Raw genomic sequence first — 16297 nt, 5'->3', positions numbered from 1 at the left:
GGGAACACTGGGCATGCTCTGATTCATCAAGCATCATGGTGGTCACTTCGGGACCTAGGGTGACCAGCCCCTCTCTGACTTGCCTTCCCACCACTCTCCACGGAGTGGCAATGTCCACAGTTGGCCCCTGATCGCCCTCCAACCTCTATCCTATCCTGCACCACCAGCGCCCAGCCCCCAGCCCCCTCAGCCCCCCACCATGCCCAACCCCGTCCCCCCAGCTCCCACCCAGCCACGCCCACTTCCCCTCCCAGCCCCCACCCAGTCCCAGCCCCTCCTACTCCCTCACCCAGCCCCTCCCACCACCTTCAGGGCTCTGCTCAGCATATTTTACCCCCTGAGATCTTTCCCAACTCCCTACTTAAAGTAGTGCCTACCCCAGGGCAGCACTCGGCTCCATACTGGCTTCTGTTATTTTCCTCAGAGATTGTTATAACTGTTTCGTCAGAAGGCTGATTTGTCTCCCGCCTGCACCAGAAAGCCCCAGAGGGCTGGGAATTGTGTGTCTCCATCAGTATTGAAACTCCACCTGGAATAGTGGCCAGCACATGATAACTCCCCTTGAATATCTCAACAGATGCTAGAGTGGATGTCAAAGTGTTTGTTGCTTAGCCATGTCAGACTGTTTGCGACCCCATGGGCTGTAGCCTGCCAGGCTCCTCTGCCTGTGGGATTCTGCAGGCAAGAATACTGGAGTGGATTGCCATGCCCTCCTCCAGGGGATCTTCACGACCCAGGGATCCAACCCAGGTCTTCCACATTGCAGGCAGATTCTTTACCATCTCAGCCACCAGGAACATGTAGTTAAACTAGAACAGAATCAGAAAAAGCCAGTCAGTAAAAACTACATACCAACATATGTATTCATAAAGCCACTCTGTTGTTCGTTGCTCAGTTGTGTCTGACTCTTCGTGACCCCATGGACTGCAGCACACCAGATTTCCCAGTCCTTCACTGTCTCCAGGAGTTTGCTCAAGTTCATGTTCATGGAGTCAGTAATGCCATCGACTCACTCTGGATCATTTGAATTGACATGGCTACCTGTTTTGGGACTCTTTTTCACCTGACTGTGCTGAATGTAATAGAAATCATTGAGCCTTCCAAGCCCTTGGGGGATCAGGAGGGAAAATGACTAGCATTAAATTCTTTCCAGAAATTCCTGTCCTTCCTTTTCTCTTCAGTTGCTTTCAGGGAGGTCAGTAGTTAAGTCAGGATTTAACCCAGCACCTGCTCAGGGCTGTGGGGCTTCCTATCTTCATGTGGGACATGGACAAAGAGCTGTAACCTGTTAGCACTTAACAACAGTTCCTCAAGCCAAATGCCCACTTCCCTTAGGGCTGATGGTGAAGAATCCACCTGCAATGCAGGATACTCGAGTTCCATCCCTGGGTCAGGAAGATCCCCTTGGAGAAGGGAATGGCAACCCACTCCAGTATTCTTGCCTGGAGAATCCCATGGACTGAGAAGCCTGGTGGGCTATAGTCCATAGGGTCGCAGAGCGTCAAACATGACTGAGCAACTGACACTTTCACACTTTTACACACTTCAGCCTGTACATAGGTTTTATTACTTGTGTCTCTCTGTATCTTATGTGTTGGTAACTTGGTTTCCTGAACTGAGCCTCTTTGCTTTTGTATAACATAGAGGTCTATTAGTGTTAGACTCATTAGAAAAGACCCTGATGCTGGCAAAGATTGAAGGCTGGAGGAAAAGGGGATGACAGAGGACGAAATGGTTGGATGGCATCACCGACTCAGTGGACGTGAGTTTGAGTAAACTCCTGGAGATGGTGAAGGACAGGGAAGCCTGGCGTACTGCAGTCCATGGGGTCGCAAAGAGTCAGACATGAATGAGCGACTGAACAACAACTATCAGTATTTAACTCAAAATAGTTATTGCTCTACTTAGGAACAGGTGCTTTTCCCAAACCCTGTTTCTGTTACAGTTGTTTAGAGCTTGAAATGCAGCTTCGTGGTTTTAATAACAATGGTGTGGCTGGTGTGGAAACCTTCCAGAGCTCACGGCTTTGCTGAGCTGTCTTGCTTAGTATTTGAGAATGGGGAATTCCCCACAGAAGGGCAAAGAGGAGAGAATTTCCATTGCTTTTCTATGTTGAAAGCAAACCCTTTGCCAGTGTGATCTTTCACCCTTTTCCTCCTAACCAGACACTCTCCCTCATATTCTGCTGCACCTTTCTCTTGCAGGTCCAGCCAGGGGGCTCTTAGCTCACATGGTCAGGGGCCCTAGGACATTGGATGGGGGCTGGGGAGCTCCTGTCTTGCTGACCTCTGGATAGTCTGAGCTGGCAGGCCATGGAGGGACCACCACCTTGCTCACTATTTCCCTTTGCTCTTTCTCGAATTGGTTTGCATTTTATTTCTTTCTAAGAAATAGCTCTTTCTTTTCTCTTTTAAACTCTGTCAAAAAGGGGAAAAAAAATCACATTGGTTTACCTCAATTGGTACTTTTTGTAAGACTATTCAGTCTAGTTATTGGGTCATTCTTTTTCACTCAATGCTTTTTACTTCTGCCTAATAGTTTAAGATACCTTCTTAGATCCTCAATCTACAAAAACAGAATATTAAATTTGTGATTATGTTCCTCAAACTTGAATCACGCATCCTCTTGGAGGAAGTGATCTTTGTAAGTGATACAGATTTATCTTAACCGTAGGAAACCATGCTAACAAAAATACGGCATTTTTCAAGATGAAGATATAAAATAGTATGGCTAAATCTATTATAACAATTATCACACAGTTCTATGCAGTTGGGGAAGGTCCCCTGGAGAAGGAAATGGCAACCCGCTCCAGTATTTTTGCCTGGGAAATCTCATGGACAGAGGAACCTGGCAGGCTACCGTCCATGGCGTCACAAAGAGTCAGACATGACTGCACAACTGAGCACACAGACAGACTTTTGTTCCAGTCTGTTCCAGATAAAATATATCTTTATTCTGATAACACTGTCATCTTCTTGAGGCATGAAACCATTTTTGTTTTTGTTTTTGTTTTAACCTCTAAGAACCTTGCATGCTGGAAGGTACACATGTTTGTGATTTGAAGTTAACCCATAGTTACCGTTAGTCTGTGAGAAGAGATGGAATGAAGTTATGAGTAAGACATAAAGCATGGGTGTAATTAGTAATCATTGACAGCACATGTGATTAATGCAATCATTTTTACTTTACTACTGGAATAAAATTTGTGATAATACATAGATCTGTGAATATTGGCAGAGCAAGTTTTAGCTTTTGTGTTTCAGCGTTATTTTTTACCTTACTAGAGGTAAATTAATTATTTTAGTTACTTTCTTTATTGCTCAGAACTTTAATAAGTAAATGAAAAAGATCATCATCTTACCCTGCATTGTGATGTGCTTAGTCGCTTAGTAGTGTCTCTTTGCGACACTACTGACTCTTTGAGACACTGACTCTGACAATTTCTGACTCTTTGCAACTCCATGGATGATACAGCCTGCCAGGCTCCTCTGTCCATGTAGATTCTGCAGGCAAGAATACCGGAGTGGGTTAGCCATGCCCTCCTCCAGGGGATCTTCCCAACCCAGGGACTGAACCCAGGTCTCCCACATTGCAGGCAGATTCTTTACCATCTGAGCCACCAGGGAAGCCCAAAGAGTGAATATGACAGAAAACAATGAGAAGATGGCCTGATTTGAGCAGTGAACACATAAGTAGCCTGCGTGCATATTCATGGGATTCTCTAGGCAAGAATACTAGACTGGGTTGCCATGCCCTTCTCCAGGGTCCTTCCCAGCCCAGGGGTCAAACCCATGTCTCTTGTGTCTCCTGCATTGGCAGGCAGGTTCTTTACCCCTAGAGTCATGTGGGAAGCCCTTTATTACTGCAGTTTAATCCAGTTCAGAGTTTTGAAATTGTTTCCTGTTGTGTTTCCTTTCCAGAAAACCCCGAGGTCATTCTCTTATTTCAACAGTTGAATGCAACTTCACAGCTGGGAGAGAGTGATTGTGAGGTATTCATTTTTCTGGTTTATTCTACACTGTTTATCCATGCTTGCTTACAGTTTAACTTTGTACAGGCATCAAGGGCATATTTGGGTACTCTGAGATGTGGGACTGGAGACACACAGCTTTGAAGCTGAAAAATCTCAAGGGTATTTGCTAATTCAGTTTTGAAGTTAGCACCAGGAGGCTTCTGCCCCAGCCTCTAAGACACCACCCACCATGCTTCCTACAACATGGTGTTTCCCTTTGGTAAGTGATGGGCATGAGCTTGGTTCTCCCTTTTAATGCCTATGTGAAATTAGGCAAAGGGCCTAATCTCATTCAAGTTCTGTGTTCATCTTTGAGATGGAGACTATAATTGGATAGCTTGATGAGTTTCCAGTTCCAAACAGTGCTCACCACCACCACCAATACCAGCAACAAAATATATATTGGACTGTGTTTTACTGTTATTATTATCAATAGTATTGGTCATCTCATTTAGTGCTGATAATAAAGTTATATAAAAATTCTTAAATGACTTTATGTCATCTATGAACAGAACTGAAACCAGAAAAAAATCAGCCAGCCTAAACGAACAAGTTAACACAAAGGCATTCTTTATTTGATGTTAACAATTAGTTTGCTACATGTTTATCTGCTTTTCTAATGAATCCTGGACTTTGAAGTGCTCTGCCCACCCATTTAAAAGATTTACAAACCTCAAGCACTGTGACCTGACTGACCTCTGTCCATTATACATCATTATCCAATTCCTCTTATGGGCCAAAAAGGAAAGAGTACATCTGGTCTGAATCTCTTCACAGAAGCAATCTTGTAAAATAGGCCACTGTCTTTCAATCAAATCTTTCCTTTAACTTGTTGAGAAGCTCTTTCTTTTGCTAGAGGAACCCTTTCCTCTTAGGAGAGCAGGGTGCTATTTGAGGGTCATTGGGGTTCCCCTCGGAGATCTTTCTAAATATAACTGCAGATCCTGGAAAACAGCCTACCCTTTAGTTAAGTTCAACTTAAGAGTCAGTGTATTAGGAGCTTCAATTATCCATGCTCCAAAAATGCCTTCCTCTGATCTCCTAGCATTTGATAAGAATCTCGAATCAGGGGTTATATATTGTTTTCTCTAATGCACTTCCATTTTCACTAAAGCTGCTTGCCTTACATATTTTATTTGTGGGCCTGAATTATAGAGCATTTTCTAATTAGGGGACATTAAGATTTAACTCAAGAATATATATTTTAGAATAGGGCTCAGATGTTTCTGAGGAGGAATCACACAGTCCTCTTAAGTTTCTAGAAAGCATTGTATTGAGTGCTTTTTTTTTTTTTTTTGTAGGTGGTAGATTGCTTCAGTCTTACTGTGGGGATATTTTCCTGCCTTTTTTAAAAAATTGATCTGAAATTTGCAGTTTGCTGTCTGCCAAATTCCTGACCCCAGCTTTTGGTTATCATCATTTGTATATCCCAAGCAGTTTTCAAAACTAATCTGTGCACAGTGAAACCTTCTTCCCCACCCCTCCTCATTTATCTGCTACTCATAACTGATACCTTCTCCTGGAATCAATATTTTAATTAAAGGCATCACTGTCGACCTCGTAACTCAAGCCAGCAATCTCCATCCTGTCATTGCTTCACTCTTTGCATTCAGTCCACACTGGATCCCGGATTTAAGAGAACATATGAAAGTTCCCCAAACAGTGGCGCTTGGTGAGGTCAAATATTAATTGCCAGCTGTCACAAATGTTAATTGTAAATATCCTTCCGGTCCAGCTATCCTCTGCCTCCCACTGTCACTACATCAGTTCTGGTTCTCATCAACTCCATGCCAGTCTGTTGCTGGAGCTCACTAGTATAGCTGTCTTTCCAACAGATTGTCCCCACTCTAGGTACCCTGCTCCCCACTTTATAGTGTGATTTCTGTTCAGTGACTTCTGTGGGCCCTTGTAACCTTGAGGAGAGACCCAGACATCTTGGTGTATGCCTCCACCGTCGGTCCTGTGCACCCTGTAGCGCACTGCCTGCCTTCCCCTGCTTTGCTGTCTGTGCTTCATTAGGACTGAGTTTCTTGGGCTGTTTCAACACATCCTGTCCTTTCAGGCTTTGAACGTGCTGGTCTCACTCCTGATAATGCCTTTGCTCAGTTTCTCTTGGTAAATCCCTATGCATCCTTCAAAGTCCACGTCAATTTCCACCTCCTCTGAGAAGCCTCTCCCACCCCCACATGTCCCTCCTGTGCACTGGGTTCCCCTGATCCTTTAGCTGTATCTCTGGTCAGACTATACTTAATTATCCATTAATATGTCTGACCCTCCTATGGACACTAAGCTTGTGGGTAAGATTCAGATATTATTATTTTTGTATCTACAGCATTTAATAGATGCCGTGCACATAGTAACACACAGTGGATGCTCTAATTTAAATGAGTGTATCTCTGACACTGTAATAAAAAGGAAGGTGTGTGTGTAGTCACTCAGTCATGTCCAACCCTTTGCAACCCTTTGGACTATAGCCTGGTAGGTTTCTTTGTCCGTGGGATTCTCCAGGCAAGAATACTGCAGTGGGTTGCCATTCCCTTCTCCAGGGCATCTTTCCAACCCAGGAATTGAACCCGCGTCTCCTGTGTTTCTTACATTGCAGGCAGATTCTTTACCCACTGAGACACTGGGGAATCCCAAAAAAGAAGGTAGTGTTTGTAAAAAGGAATCTCAAGCGGTGCTTATTCTCTATGTACAAACATTTTTCTCAACAATAATATTTTGTTTTTCTGTTAGACTTTTAGTATCTATGGATTAAAGAAGAGCTGCCAAAACCAATTTACAGCCTTTTGCCTCTTCTATGGGCTTCCTTGGTGGCTCAGACAGTAAAGAATTCACCTGCAATACAGGAGACCCGGGTTTAATCCCTCTGTCAGGAAGATCCCCTGGAGAAGGAAAAGGCAACTCACTCCAGTATTCTTGCCTGGGAAATCCCATGGATAGAGGAGCCTGGGAGATACAGTTCATGGGGTCGCAAAGAATCAGACAAAACTGAGGAACCAAGCCAGAGAGGGGGCATGGCTGTCAGAAGTAAAATGGTGGCTGCGTAATCCTTGGAACTTGCAACTGTGTAGTCATTTCCACCTAGAGAGTAGATTTAGTCAGAGCATTCACCAATCTGGGTGAGGATAGTAGTTACTTGTATAATGTTTGAATTTGGGATTCAACAATTAAATTACCCTAACCCATTTTCAAGCTTCTTGTGTGCCCATGTCTTAGAAGTGTGTTTCAGATCACCAGAGTTGTTCTTTCCACTCATGAGAAAGACAAGCCATGAGAACAGCATCAGTAACTGTCCGCTGGGACAGCAGCCCTAATCCCAAAACAACAAGGCTGCAGTTAACACAGTTAGCAATGGATTGTGTCTTTGAGGAGCTCGGGAAACATAATGGGATTCATTTTTAATTCCAGCCAATTCGAGAAACAAAGCAAAAGCCTTGGCCTCTGGCTTTGTAATCAAAGGTTACCACAGGCCTGTCAGAACTCTGAACAGCTGTCTCCACTGTGAAAATAGGCTTGGGTTGTCAGGTGATTTCAGAACTGAGGAAGTGATGACTTTAGCCAGGTTTTGTCTCCCATGTGAACTCTGACTCACAAAGATGAGGTTAATTTCAGTGTACAGTGTTTGCTTTATTTTTCAAACCAATTTTAATAGCAACCTCCTTGCACTCTGAAAAAATGTCCCAGAGCAGTTAAAAAAGAGTTGATATAAATAAGTGTTACAATGTATATCTTAGCTGTCTCTAGGTCAGTAGTCAACAAAATACTTTGCAGTCAATTAATTAATCTTGTTTCTTTTTCTCTTTTTTGCTATCCTGCCTTGCGTTTATTATGTGAGTATCTTCTGAACTATAAAAGCAGTATACATATTCACTATAGAAAGTTGGAAAATATGAAATTCCAAAGAAAGAAAAAAGCTTTCCTATGAGGTTGTACCCTAGAAAGAACCATTGTCAACATCTTGGTTGATATTAGCCTTAAATAGAGTTTCTTCCAGGCAGGGATGCATACTTTTCAAATTCTTATTATGAAAAATTTTACATCCATGAGAGAATGAATAATACAGTGAGTTCTTGTATACTCACTGTATAAATTCACAGATTACCAAGATTTTGCCAGTATTGGTTTGTCAGCCTCTTTTTAATCTTTCCTTTCCTCATTTCTTTTGGAAGTATTGACTAACTACCTTGAAAAGGAAAGAGGAATCCTGATTCCTGAAAGAGGGCTGTGGAAGGCAATCATTTGCCTGCCAACTTCATACACCTTCACCCAGCTTTTACTTAGGAAGCAGAAAGTATGGTTTTCCATTTAGTATTGTACTTGGGGGATAAGTAGCCTTAATGCTTAGGTCTATCACATGCTAGATGGGTATTGATTTTTCTTCTTAAATCAAGGTTTCCCTAGAGCATAGTTTTATTTATTCATAAAGCCAAGATGATGTCTGACAGGAGTTATGGCAGTGTAAATCTGTGATGCAGGCACAATACGAAGAGCTTTTGTAAGACTCAAAAATCAATGATGCTGGAGGGTTACTTCATAAGCTTGAGAGAGTGCATTTGCTGTGCTTCCAAGTATAAAAGGAGAATTTCAGCCTCTAGTTAAGTTTCATTCTTCTGTTTTCTAGGCCGCTGTCCAAATGAAGTACAGTTAACCCTTGAATAATGTGGGTTTGAACTGTGCAGGTTCACTTATACGTGGATTTTTTCTAATAGTGAATACTATATATAGTAAGTACTAAATGAGTCACGACTGGTTGAATCCATGGAAGAAGAACCATGGGTAGAGCAACCGTGGTTACAGAGGGCCCACTATAATTATACAGATTTGCCCCCCCCACCCCCACATTGTTCAAGGGTCAGCTGTATAGCATCAGACTGGATAGAACCAAGCTTCAGCATTGGTCCCTTTTTGACACCAATCTGTTGACTTACTCTCAAAAGCTATGTTGGCCCTACTGATCATAACACTGTCATTTGGCTTCATGGTATAGAATACATTCTAAGAGTATTCGCTTTTTGTCACTATATTTACTTTTTGGAATGTGAATATATCCTGACAGTATTCACTTTTTGTGTGTGTTCTATTTTCTTTTTAGAAGTTTTTAATATATAAATATTACTATTCAAATTTTTTAACTTAAAATATGTCTCAAATGGTTTCCCCAACCTTAACTGACTTTTTGGTGGTTAAAATTTTGTCTAATCACTAGAATGTCCCCATCTAGAGTTGTAAATATCAGTTTTCTATTAGGTATGTGATCTCAACAAGGTAGAACTTGGTTGGGAAGTCAGAGGACCTAGACACTGGTTTCATTATTTACTCCTGGCTTCTGTGTGACCCCAGGTAAGTTCCAGAACTTCTCTAGGACTGTTTTTATTTATTTTGTTTTGAATTTTTCATTTAAATAAAGGTGAGTGAAGGTGCATGAAATTGTCAGGCATTTGTTTGACTTAACGTAGTTTTCTGTATAATAGGACTCTTTTTTTTTCTTTTAAAATAACTAGTTGATATTGAAAAAACAAAAAGAAGGAAAGAGGAAATGAAAGACCAAAAAAATGGACAGGTGAAGTGAGGATTATTTCTTCATGAAGAATAAAGTTTCTTCCAGTGTGAAAATACTGTGATTTTCTGTGAAAAGATTTCACATGCTGAGCTGTTATCAGTAGTCATGATTTCCTTAGAAATTTCTGAGCCATCAAGGATGTACCTTGAGTTCAGAATCTGAGATTCCCAGCACCTGCTCCTGAGAGCAGATAGGGGCTCTGGCCAGACCTATGGTTCCCTGGGACCCCAGTTCCCCACAAGGGCTTCTCTGATGGCTCAGATGGTAAAGAATCTGCCTGCAATTCAGGAGACCCAGATTTGATTCCTGGGTTGGGAAGATCCCCTGAAGAAGGGAATGGCTACCCACTCCAGTATTCTTGTCTGGAGAATTCCATTGACAAAGGAGCCTGGTGGGCTGCAGTTCATAGGGTCGCAAAGAGTCAGACACAACTGAGCAACTAACACACCTCTCACCAAATCAACCCCAGTCATTAAAGGAGTGACATCATCGCAAGATGGCCTTACATCCAAGTAATTAACGCATGGTAATTTTGAATGGTGGGCCTCTGAGGTCAACCATAGTTTCTCATAATTTTGCTGTGTCACCAGGTAGTGCTAAGGTCCCTCCTTCTCTGCATGTGCTTCACTCATTCTCTGCAGACTTCAGGCAAGCTGTTCTGCTGGCCATTTTCTGATGGTTTTAACTATGAAGAGTCACAGAACAGAGTAGGAGGGGGAATAAAATAAATAAAACTTTTCCTGTAACATCATGTAGGGGAAGAACCAAAAAATGGAGGATTCTGTGAAAATGAATATTTCCTATGGGACAGCCAGAAAATGTAGACACTCAAGAGTGGCAAGCCAGGCTTTGCCGTTTCATGACCACGATCATCTGCCATTGTCCAGCAAATGACGCAAAGCGCAAAGGCGTGCTGTCCAATGTTAGTATCTAAAATTTATTTTTCCAGGGATTTCCCTGGTGGTCCAGTGGTTAAGACTTAGCCTTCCAGTGTAGAGGGTATGGGTTTGATCCTTGGTTGGCGGTGGGGGCTAAGATCCCACATGCCTCGTGACCATAAAACCAAAGCATAAAACAGAAGCAATATTGTAACAAATTCAATAAAGAGTTTTAAAATTTTTTAATAAAATTTATTTTTCCACATTTGAGTATGTGTAGTTTATAAAATGTGTATATACAATTACAGGTATTGTTAGGCAGTTATGAAGCTAAACAGATATGTTTGCAGAGGATAAGGGAAGTTTAATTTTTAGTTGAGTGTGCTCTTGAGTGTCTGCTCTAGAAGGATCTCCTTTCACTGGAGATGAGTTTGCCTCCTGGGTGTATAAGAGTGTGGTGTGGGCTGCAAATACCAGCTCAGAATTGCATCCTCAGGGTGACCATGGGGAAAAGGGGTGTTTTCATAGATACCTGAGGCACTGTTAGTGGAACTGCTGTGAGTGACAGGATTGAATTCCTGTTGACTGATTTCAAATTGCTTTGTTTTATAATGCCTTCATATAATCTAATACATATTATGATATTTGAAAATGTGCCTCGAACATACACAGAAAAGTGGTGAAAACCCCTGAATTACAAGACAGGATCACAGTTCTTCAGTTTGCCATTTGACACCCTTTTCCCATCAGACAGTTTATATAGGTTGCAGGAATAGAGAGGATGGTTCCTTCTTGTATTCAGATCTCCACTTAAATGTTCCTTCCTCAAAAAGGGCTTCCTCAGGCAGCCAGGGCTCAGGAATCCCTCATAACACTCTGTCCTTCCTCCCTCATTTGCCTTTTAAAAGTAATTAGCCTCCAATTAAAATAAATAAATTAATTAAAAAAAAAATAAAAAATGAAAACCTTGAAAAATAATTTAAAAATTAAAAAAAACATTTACTTTCCCTACCTGATCCTCTAGTGTTAGTTGGCCTTTTGTGAGTCTTCACCTATGGGGAGGTCAGCTGAGACACGTCTGTTTTGTTCGCATTGTATCCTCAGTGCCTAGAGCAATGCCCGGCATTGTAAAAGCACTCAAAGGTTCTTCCCATTCGCCTGTTTTCTTCTATGGATCATCTCCTCTTTCCGTCCCTGAGGCTATTTCTTTATCTCTGCAGGAATCAGGCCTTCCTGTCTCTTCCCCTTGGCGTGGAGTCTGTGGCACTTAACACTTTACATTTCTGTCATTACCCAGCAGTTCCTTCCTGGTGTTAGCATCTGATAGGTAGGGACAACGATAGCACATCGACTGTTACCGTGATAGGCACTTGAGTCAAGTGGTTCCTGTTCAATTTTCCAACCACAAGATTACATAAAATAGATAAACAGCAAGGACTGTAAAGCACAGGGAATGATATTCAATATCTTGTAATAACCTATAATGGAAAAGAATCTGAAAGTATATGTGTGTGTGTGTGTACACGTATAATTGAATCACTTTGCTGTACATGTGAAACTAACGCAATGCTATAAAACAGCTATACTTCAGTTAATAAAAATATACCAATAATGGAGGGTAAGGAGAGCTTAAGCTTGAGCACAGAAATTCCTGCGTGTGGGCCTCTCCCAGATCTCACCTTTTTGCCTGGCTGTTTATATGTATCCTTTAATATGTGTGCATGTGTGCTAAGTCTCTTCAGTTGTGTCCAACTCTTTGCAACCCCATGGTCAATAGCCCAGGCTATGCTGCCCATAGGATTATCCAGGCAAGAATACTGGAGCGCGTTGCCATGCCTTCCTCCAGGGGATCTTCTTGACCCAGGGATCAAACACGCAGCTCCAGCATTGCAGAAGGATTCTTTACCGTGGAGCCACGGGGGAAGCCCATCCTTTGACGTATCCTTTAATAAATTGGTGAATGTGGGAGAAAAAAAGAAGATTCTGAAAGAGAAACAAAACAGATAAAACAGTTACAAGTTTGATGACTTACCTCCACACCAGTACTAACAGTAAGGGTCAGTTGGATAGAATGTTGTGCTTTGATGGTGGACTTAAGGATGACCTGTTGTGCTTCCATTTTTTAAGGAACTGTAAAACTCCTTTAATTTACCACTGTGAATACCTCTTTCAGAAGGAAGACTTTCTTTTTTTAGAAACACTCCACATCTCATTCCCCAGCTCAGTCCAGAAGCCTGAGAGTCTGATCTTGTTATGTCTCAGAATGTGGTTACTACATTTTCTCCTAATGGCTGTATTTTACATGATAATGAATCAGTCTTTTCTACAAGCCTGCTTCATTTATGCAAAACAGATAGAAATTGAAATGGGTATGAATCATATTCTTCTTTCAGGGAGCAGTGAAGCTACTGTAGAGCCTAAATATAATGTTATGGTCCCTTATGTCAAGTTAAGCAAAGAAATGTTGGTTCTGTGGTTAGTAAGGATAAGCTTATTGGACAGTTTCAGGAAAACAGAAAGCAGCTTTTGAATTTCAGGCCTTGGCTACTTAATTCTTACTTTAGGAAGGTCAACTCATTTTCAATCATCTTTTGTACTTTGAAGTAATAACCTCTTGTACATTAGTGGCCTGAAAGCATTAATGACATTACTGCCCACTGATTTTCAATAATATGGAAAAGGTATTCCAAATTGGTCCCAGCTATCAACAAGGAAAAAGGCAGAAAATTAAATTAGCAGGAGAATATTGGAAAAAGCCTTTTGTAAATGCTATAGAATCTCTCAAATCTAATCCTTGAGAGAAATGTATTTTGTTCTGGAAAGAATAGGTTGGAAAGAATAGGTTTCTCTCTCAGGAGATACTGAAACATCTTTCATTTATAAGAGATGGATTATAGCCTATGGATGGAATAGTGTGTGCATGCTAAGTTGTTCAATTGTGTCTGACTCTTTGCAATCCTGTGGACTATAGCCCACCAGACTCCTCTGTCCATGGGATTCTCCACGAGAATGCTGGAGTGGGTTGCCATACCATGCCCTCCTCCAGGGTATCTTCCCAACCCAGGGATTGAACCCATGTCTCCTGCATTGGCAGGCAGATTGTTTACTACTAGTGCCACCCGTGAAGCCCATTAAATAGAGTTAACTCCACAGATTAATTAGAAAATAAAGCATGCCAATTAATACTCAAGCATTTCAGAACTGCTCAGCTCTTGGAGTATTTATTGATTTTTGTCTGCAAGCTTTATAAACAGACACCTCAGATCCCTGAAAACACTGAGCTATTTAAAATTTTTAAGTTAAGGTTAAGTTTCCGTGGGTTAATGGAGAAAAACTTGGCTTCTCACTAATGGACAAAATTTTGAGTTTAGATCTAATGTCAGTGAGCTGGGGCAGAAACACACGTTTACTCACTTAATTTGACCAGTAATCTAGCCTTCTGTTCTTTTCAACAGTAGGAAGTTAACAAAAAAGAACTTTTTAAGTAAGATAAATGTGCTTCAGGGAGTCTTGTCTGCAGATCCTGACAAGGGAGGTAATAGACTTATTCAGGAATTTCATGACAGTTCTAGACGAGTTCTCTGAAGAAGGACACAGGCACAGAGAGCTTTGCACATAATTGCAAGTTGTGTACAGAACCTCCGAGGTTGCTCCAGGACCCTTTGAGATCTATCCTCATGGGCCCAGGTTAAAGCAAAACAAACCTGACTCATACTTTCCAAGTAGGGGCCATGCTTAATTTTTTGTCCTATAAATACTAGTTCTTTAATCCCTGGCATTAACATATCACCCAAGACATGTTTGAATTTTTTGCTGGGTTGTGTTTAAACAGAAACAATATTTATTTATTTATTTTTCAATAAAGCATATATTTAAGATGTTGACAGTTATTAAATACTTAATATCTTATATAACCATATATAACTTTATTATAGAAATAAGCATTTTTAAATGTTACAATTGCTCTTTGCCCTGATATAACATCATTGTATTTTCTCTTGCTCTACCTTCCTTGATTTCTCTTTAGTATGTAAAAACTTTACTTCATGGGTAGGGGTAATTCATCCCAAGGTTCTTTTGGAAAAGTGAAAGTGGCTTAGTTGTATCTGACTCTCTGTGACCCCCCCATGGACTATACAATCCATGGAATTCTTCAGGACAGAATACTAGAGTGGGTAGCCTTTCCCTTCTCTAGGGCATCCTCCCAACCCAGGGGTCAAACCCAGGTCTCCCGTATTGCAGGCGGATTCTTTATCAGCTGAGCCACAAGGGAAGCCCAAGAATACTGGGGTGGGTAGCCTATTCCTTCTCTAGCAGATCTTTCTGACCCAGGAATCAAACTGGGATCTCCTGCATTGCAGGCAGATTCTTTACCAACTGAGCTATCAGGGAAGCCCCTGGAAAATGTAAAAATTGATCTTAATTCCATTTCAGCAACAGTTGATAGTTAAATAAATTTAAATAATAATTGGGTGTATTTCCTGTGATGCTTAAACTTTTAAAAAATGTTTGAAAAGATAGTATCACTGTTAAGTTAGAATATGGAAAATTCCATTATTTTTACTTATGACTTACATTCCTTTTTCTTTGGGGATTAATGGCTTTTCTCGTACTCCTTACTTTTATATATGTAAATTCCTATGCTAGCCTTTATTCCACATATCAAGAAAAGAAGTAAAAGTAACTAATACCATCAGTCAAGGAATTCCTCTTCCAGCAGAAGGTACCAAATAAACTGCTAACAGTGGTTACTGCCCTAAGAGAGATGTCAGAAACTTGCCAAGAGAAATGGAGCATAAAGGAACAGGGAATTCTGCAGAGGAGGGAGAATTTGAGCTGGACCTTAGTGTATAAATGCATCCCTTATGGCTCAGACGGTAAAGCGTCTGCCTACAATGCAGGAGACCCAGGCTTGATCCCTGGGTTGGGAAGTTCCCCTGGAGAAGGAAATGGCAGCCCATTCCAGTATTCTTGCCTGGAAAATCCCATGGACGGAGGAGCCCGGTAGGCTACAGTCCATGGGGTCACAAAGAGTCAGACACGACTGAGCGACTTCACTTCACTTCTTAGTGTATAAATAGGAGTTGGTTGGTCAAAAGTGTCTTTGTGGGGGCTCATTAATTCCTGCCAAAATTAAATGCTTGTTAAAACATAATCTACCATGAACCCAAAATAGGGACCTATAGATCCTTACAGCAGGTTGGAACACAAGGAAAAAAAACTATCCTTCTGGAACTTTCTGTGTATGAACACTAAGAATAAACCAAACTTGACTAAGAACACTTGGTAAAAACCGAAAACAAAGATGCCAGGCAAGTGGTAATAAAGGATGATATGATTTTCTTTCCTAGCGTCTTTTCCTAAAAGGAAATGCAGCTTGAAAATTGGCAATGGAGTTGATTTGAGGGCCTTTTTAAAGTTGATGTTAGAAATTTAGTGAAAGTAAGTGTCTTGGACAAGATTGACCTTATCTAAGTCATCTTTATGTCCTTAGTCTATTTACCTCACTCTGGATTATAGTAATAATAATGACCAACACCTACCAGGTTCTTTGTACACACCAAGCACAATGATAAAAGGCTTCACTTTTATCTGATCTTCATCATGACTTTTTGTGATTTGTGTTAAGATTAAGAGTGGGCTGGAACCAGACCTCTTCCACCACTTACACGCTGAGTCACGAAGGTGTGTTGTTTAGTCTTCCTGTGTTTCAGTACCCACATTAAAGGGAGAGATAACATCTTACAGAAAAACCCAAACAAGCTTTTTTGGCCAACCCAGTACTTAATTCTGAGGATTGTTTATAAATATTAAGGTATTCTTTAGCACCGTGCCTGGTATTAG

At 41.2% G+C, this 16297-nt stretch overlaps 1 protein-coding gene across 3 annotated transcripts in view; it reads left to right on the top strand.

Annotated features, from left to right (window-relative positions):
- Positions 1 to 16297, top strand: part of PAG1 (phosphoprotein membrane anchor with glycosphingolipid microdomains 1) — a 159572-nt gene that overhangs the window by 47271 nt on the left and 96004 nt on the right. For 2 of the 3 annotated variants that reach the window (XM_070802747.1, XM_070802742.1), the window contains exon 2: positions 3921 to 3991. The exons of the other annotated variant lie outside the window; for it this stretch is intronic. The gene's annotated coding sequence lies outside the window, so the exon portion shown is untranslated. The remainder of the gene's footprint in view (positions 1 to 3920; positions 3992 to 16297) is intronic. 3 annotated transcript variants of the gene reach the window in all.

The sequence above is a fragment of the Bos indicus genome, chromosome 14 (genome assembly GCF_029378745.1).
Source record: "Bos indicus isolate NIAB-ARS_2022 breed Sahiwal x Tharparkar chromosome 14, NIAB-ARS_B.indTharparkar_mat_pri_1.0, whole genome shotgun sequence".
NCBI classification, from domain to species: Eukaryota; Metazoa; Chordata; class Mammalia; order Artiodactyla; family Bovidae; genus Bos; species Bos indicus.
The sequence above is the reverse complement of the archived record's forward strand: the minus strand, read 5'-3'. Positions and strand labels throughout refer to the sequence as shown.